We start from the raw sequence: 6,000 nt of genomic DNA, 5'->3' as shown, positions 1-6,000 counted from the left end.
GAGGGTTCTTTACTTTGCCTGAGGCACTGATGGGATTTTAGTGGGCAAGTCTGAACTTTGGAGGTCAGGTAGGAAGTAAAACTGGGAAGAGTTATTCTGCCATAAAAGCATAAAGAATACTTGAAGAAAGGAAGAGAGACAGAAAGAGAAAAGTGACAGCAAGATCCGGAGATGCCAGAGGCGCTCATGGGGAGGGGGCTTTAGGCACGCTCTGGGGTGGGGGTGGGGCGCGGAGACTGTGGCAGCCAGGACACACTAACTCTCTGGCCACCTAAACTATCTGATCAGCTCGCATGGAGTTCCTCTCTTTCTTCCTAAATTTTCCATGGAGATTTTCACACCCAGGACATCTTCTTGTGGGAGATTTTGCAGGGCCACGCAAGGATGGGCTGGAGTTCCGTGAGTGGGTGGAACAGGGCTAGCCTGCGGCGATCCTGCTCCAGACAGAGCTTAGACTTGTAGATGGCCATCCACTCCACAGACATCCTCTGCGCCTCTGTGTGTCCACGACTGTACCAGGGCAGAACAATGCCTTGCACAGAATACACCAGATGCCTGGAAACTCAGCCTAGCAGGGTGCCAGTAACAACGGAACACACACAAAGATGAGAAAACAGAGTGAAAGATGGGACGCGTGGACTGAGGCCCTGCCTGGGAACGCATGCAGAATGCTGAAGCAAAGACCTCCTTCCCACACAAATTTACAACCCCCCGGGGTGGGTGGGGTCCTCCACGGAGTGGCCTCCGCACAGGTGGGCTACAGACTCTCACGCGCTCATTTCTTTCTCCCACAGAGCCTCTGCCTTTGGCCCACGGTGATGTCACGCTGCGTGTCAGTGGATAATAAACGTGCACGGAGCCCTTCTTTGTGTGGCGAAACAGTTGCTACCCAGAAAGATAAAATCAAGCTTGTCGCCGCAGAGGGCATTCATGGAGTCTCCTTCCCTGCGGTCGCTAAGGAAGAAGCAGCGAACCGCGGTTTGAAATCATTCCATATCACTGCCCAAAGGCCAGGAAGAAGGGTGAGGGAGGCTTCCGGGAGCCCCCTCGCCGTCCTGAGGGAGAGACGCACTCCTCCCTCCCCCGGGCTGGTGGATGATGACGTCCTTGTCTTGCCGGCGGTGCAAGGGCACCAGCTCAGGGAGCCCACGCTGCCGCGCCGCCGACCCGGGTGCAGGGAGGGAGAAGAAGGAGCTCCATCTAGCGTTGTAACGAAACCAGACCGAGGGCCTCCCGAACCACTGACTCCCTTCCGAAGGGCAGCTCTCAGATCACGAAGGAAGAATGGCTGAAAAAGCCGGAGCTGTGGGAACTAAGAGCAGGGCGGACCTCGCCTTTGGCTGGGGCCAGACGCGGGACCAGAAGGACCATGGAGCTGTCCTCAGAGCGTGGTCCTCCGTGACTGCGCCCAGATGTCCTCCCAGGAGAGCAGACGCCAGCCCTCTACGCACGCGCCTTCGACGCTGTTACATCAAGGTCTGGGGGCTTGGTGATGTCCAGAGGCATCAGGGGAGGCACACCAACGGGGTCCTAAGACTTTGAGGGCATCTGTGCCTGTGTAGGGCTCGCGTGTCCTTCAGCTTCTGTCCATCAGGACAAACTCTTCCAAAGAAGGCACCACAGTGCGCTCTCAGCACTCCCTGAGGAGACCCTTTTCTCCCGATCACCTGCAAGACTTGACGTCGTAAGTAATTTTCATTTTGTTGTTCTGATGGCTGCGGTAATGATAGCTCGTGGTGTTTCCTGGTTGTTAGTGAAGTCAGCATATTTCTGTGTACTCACCGCTGTTTGGGTATTCTCTTTTGTGAATTACCTCATTGATCAAAACTGTTGGGCAGGGGCTGACCCAGTGGCGCAGTGGGTTAAACCCCCGGCCTGCAGTACCAGCATCCCATATGGGCTCCAGTTCGAGTCCCGGCTGCTCCACTTCCAATCCAAGGCCCCTGCACCTGAGTGGGAGACCAGAAGAAGCTCCTGGCTCCTGGCTTCCGATCAGCTCAGCTCTGGCCTTTGCAGTCATTTGGGGAGTGAACCAGTGGATGGAAGACTCTCTCTCTCTCTCTCTCTCTCTCTCTCTCTCTCTCTCTTAGTTCAATCCCCAGTGGAACAGAGGCTCTTATTTGTGATAGGGTCCAACTTTTAAATCTTCTATGATTTGTGTTTTCTGTGTCATATTTTAAAGATATTTCCTTATCCTGGGAACAAGAAGATGTCACCTTGTATTGCTTTACCATTTAAAAAAAAAATTGTCTTTTGCATTTAGTTCTGAATCTCCAGAAACTAAAGGTGGCAGTCAATTTTTAATTTTTTTTGCACATGACTTTCCACTTGTCCCACTTCTGCTACGGGAAAGACAGTCCTCTTTCCCTTGTTTTAAAGTACTCTGCTTACCATAAATCAAGCCCATTGTGCGTGAGTCTATTTTGGAATCCTCAGTTCTCTTCTGCTGCCCATCACGACTGTCCTAATCACCAGGACTGATGTGTCTGTGTATCCTGGACAGCACATCCTCTCATCTGGTTCTTCAAGATTACTTTGGCCATTCTTAAGCCTTTGCATTTCCATATAAAATTTAGAATGACATCTTTGTTATAAAACAGGAGCTGCAAGAGAATTGACGTCTTTATAACATGAAGTACGCAATCAGTAAACATGACATGTATTTCTATTTAAATAAATCTTATTTCATTTTTCTCAATAATGCTTCATTATTTCACAGAAGGATCTTGGACACCTTTTCTCAGATTTATTTCTAGGTATTTTTTTATGCTTCTGAAAATGTTTCTTTTTTATTTTATTTTTGGAAAGGTTTTAGGTTTACAGAAAAAGTAAGTGGCGATATGGAGATTTCCCTACCCTGTCACACACACACACACACACACACACACACACTCTCACCCGTATCAACATCCCCCACCACAGTGGTATACTTAATTAGCCAACATTGACACATCACTATGACACAAAGGCCACAGTTTACTCAGATTCACTCTTTTTTTGTTTAAAAAGATTTCTTTATTTGAAAGTCAGAGTTACACAGAGAGAGGAGGGGGCGGTCTTCCATTCGATCGTTCACTCCCCAGTTGGCCACAATGGCCGGAGCTGCTCCAATCTGAAACCAGGAGCCAGGAGCTTCCTCTGGGTCTCCCACGTGGGTGCAGGGGCCCAAGAACTCGGGCCATCTTCCGCTGCTTTCACAGGCCACAGCAGAGAGCTGGATCAGAAGTGGAGCAGCCGGGACTCGAACTGGTGCCCATATGAGATGCTGGCGCTTCAGGCCAGGGCGTTAACCCACTGCGCCACAGCACCAGCCTCCAAATTCACTCTTGATGTGATATGTTCTACAGGTTTTGAAAAATGTACAACGACATGTATCCATCATTATAATTTAATGCAGAGTTATCTTCTCTGTCCTAAAACTCTTGTCCTGGGCAATCACACATCCTTTTACTGTCTCCACAGTTTTGTATGCTCTACACTGTCCTATAATTGGAATCATAAAAAATGGCTTCTTTTACTTAAAAATATGCATTTCAGGTTCCCCCATGGAAACTTTTCACGGTATGATGGATCATCTCTCAGCCCGGAACAATAGTCCATCATCTGGATGGACTACAGGTTGTTTATCCACTCCTGGACCAAAGGACATCTTGGTTGCTTCCCGGTGTGGGCAATATGGATAAAGCTGTTATAAATATCTGTCTGCAAATCTGTGTGTGGACAAAAGTTTTCGGCTCTTTTGTGTGAATATCAAGAAGCAGGATTGGAACTGCTCAATCCTATGGCAAGAGTAGGTTAAGTTGTATAAGAAACTGCCAAACTGTCTTCCAAAATGGCTGGACCATTTTGCATCTCTACCAGTGACAAATGAGTTTCTGCTGCTCCACAGTGTTAGCATTTGCTGCTGTCAGTGTCTTGGAGTTTACCCATTCCTGCAATTGTGTGCTGATATCTTATTTTAATTTGCAATTCACTGATGACATAGGATGTTAAGCATCTTCTAATGTGCTTGTTTGCTACTTTTATATCTTCTTTGGTGAGGTGTATGTCCAAGTCTTTTGACTATTTTTTATTCAAGTTGTTTGTTTCATATTTTGAGTTTATGAGTTTTTTTTTTTTTTTGAAAGTCAGAGTTACACAGAGAGAGGAGAGGCAGAGAAGAAAGAGACAGAGAGCAAAAGAGAGAACTTCCATCTACTGATTCACTCCCCAAATGACTGCAACAGCCAGGGCTGAACCAGGCCAAAGCTGGAAGCCAGGAACTCCTGTGTCTCCCACTGGGCCTGAGTGCCTGGACCATCATTAGCTGTTTTCCCAGGCACATTATAAGGAAGCTGGGTGGGAAATGGAGCAGCTGAGACTGGAAGCAGAGCCCTGAGATGGGATGCAGCACCACAAGCAGCATCTAACCCTGCCCCCTTTGCTTCTGCTTTTGTCCTCCATTCTTTTTCTACCTTTTGTGATTTTTTAAAGTTATTTATCTTAGATACAAGAGAGACAGTGACACAGAGAGCTCTCACCAACTCCAAATGCCTGCAACAGCCATGTGGACCAGGGCTAGATCCAGAACCCAGAAACATAATCTAGGTCTCCCATGCAGGAGGTAGGAACCCAAATACTTGAGTCCTCACTAAGATCTCCCAGAATCTGCATTGGTGAGAAGCTGTAGCCAGGAGCCAAGGCCAGGAATTGAATGTGGGCATTCCAGTGTGGCATGTGGACATCTTAACTGCTAGGCTAAATGCCTGCTCCCCTCTTATGGTTTTAATGGGACATTTTCTATTGTTTTATTTTCTCTGTTTTCTTATCTATTAATTGTACCTCTTCTTTTTTTAAAATTTATTTACATATTTGAAAGGTAAAGTTACAAAGGCAGAGGCGGAGAGATGTTTTCCATTCACTGGTTCACTCCCTAGTTGGCTGCAACGGCCGGAGCTGCGCCGATCCAAAGCCAGGAGCCAGGAGCCAGAAGCTGCCTCCAGGTCTCCCACATGGGTGCAGGGGCCCAAGAACTTGGGCCATCTTCTACTGCTTTCCCAGGCCATAGCAGAGAGCTGGATCGGAAGTGGAGCAGCCGGGACTCGAACCAGCTCCCATATGGGATGCCGGCACTGCAGCTTTCCCTGCTACGCCACAGCGCCAAGGCCCCAAATCCACTGTTAAATAACACTATCCCACTCCACAGTAAACAACTTATAACCATAAAATATTTGTAATTCCTCCTTGTCATCCCTTGAATATTATTGCTGTCATTCACTTCACTTATATGTAAGCATGTGTACAAATATATGTGTATGCATACAAAGTCAAGTATATTTTGTGTTATTACTTTTGAACGAATTGGTACCTGATCAACTAAGAATAAGAAAAATACAAAACTGGAAACTTTTTAAAAGAATAGAAAAAATAAGTTTTTACTTTGAACTCTCCTTATTCCTTCTCTGATGCCTCCTTTCTTTAAGGAGAGCCGTGCTCTGACCTATGCAATTTTCCTTCTGCCTGAGAAACCTCCTTTAGCATTTTTTGCACAGCAGGTCTACAGCAACAGATTCCCTCAGTTTCACAGGATGCATGATTCTAGCTGGGGTTTCATTTCTCTCAACTGTTTGAATGTTTCACCTCAATCTCTTCTTGCTTACAGTTTCTGAATAGAAATTGGGTGTAATTCTCTCTTTTGCTTGTCTACAGGTCAGGTGTTTTTTGATGCTTGCTTCTTCAAGATGTTTTATTTACCTTAGATTTTCTGCAGTTTGATTATGACCTGTCCAAGTGTTGAGCTTGGGTTTGTTTGTTTTGGCATTTGTGCTGCTTGACATTAATTCTGGAAATTCTTAGTGATTATCCCTTCCAATGTTTCCTCTGTTGTTTTCTCTCTTTCTTCTCCTTTTCATATCCCCATCAGTCTTGTGCTATGCCTGCTGATGTCATCAGTTCTCAGATATTCTGTCTTGGGTCCCCCTACTCTTTTTTTAAAAATTTGGATATTTCTATTAAGATAGT

General features: G+C 46.5%; 1 long non-coding RNA gene across 2 annotated transcripts in view; it reads left to right on the top strand.

Annotated features, from left to right (window-relative positions):
• The first annotated feature begins 390 nt into the window (after positions 1-390).
• The window catches only part of LOC138849368 (uncharacterized), a 42,606-nt gene continuing 36,996 nt past the window's right edge, over positions 391-6,000 (top strand). For both annotated transcript variants that reach the window (XR_011388138.2, XR_011388139.2), the window contains exon 1: positions 391-1,684. This is a non-coding gene — a long non-coding RNA (uncharacterized LOC138849368). The remainder of the gene's footprint in view (positions 1,685-6,000) is intronic.

Source organism: Oryctolagus cuniculus, chromosome 4 (assembly GCF_051225735.1).
Source record: "Oryctolagus cuniculus isolate XC-2025 breed Fujian yellow rabbit chromosome 4, ASM5122573v1, whole genome shotgun sequence".
NCBI classification, from domain to species: domain Eukaryota; kingdom Metazoa; phylum Chordata; class Mammalia; order Lagomorpha; family Leporidae; genus Oryctolagus; species Oryctolagus cuniculus.
This window is presented reverse-complemented; position numbering and strand designations above follow the sequence as displayed.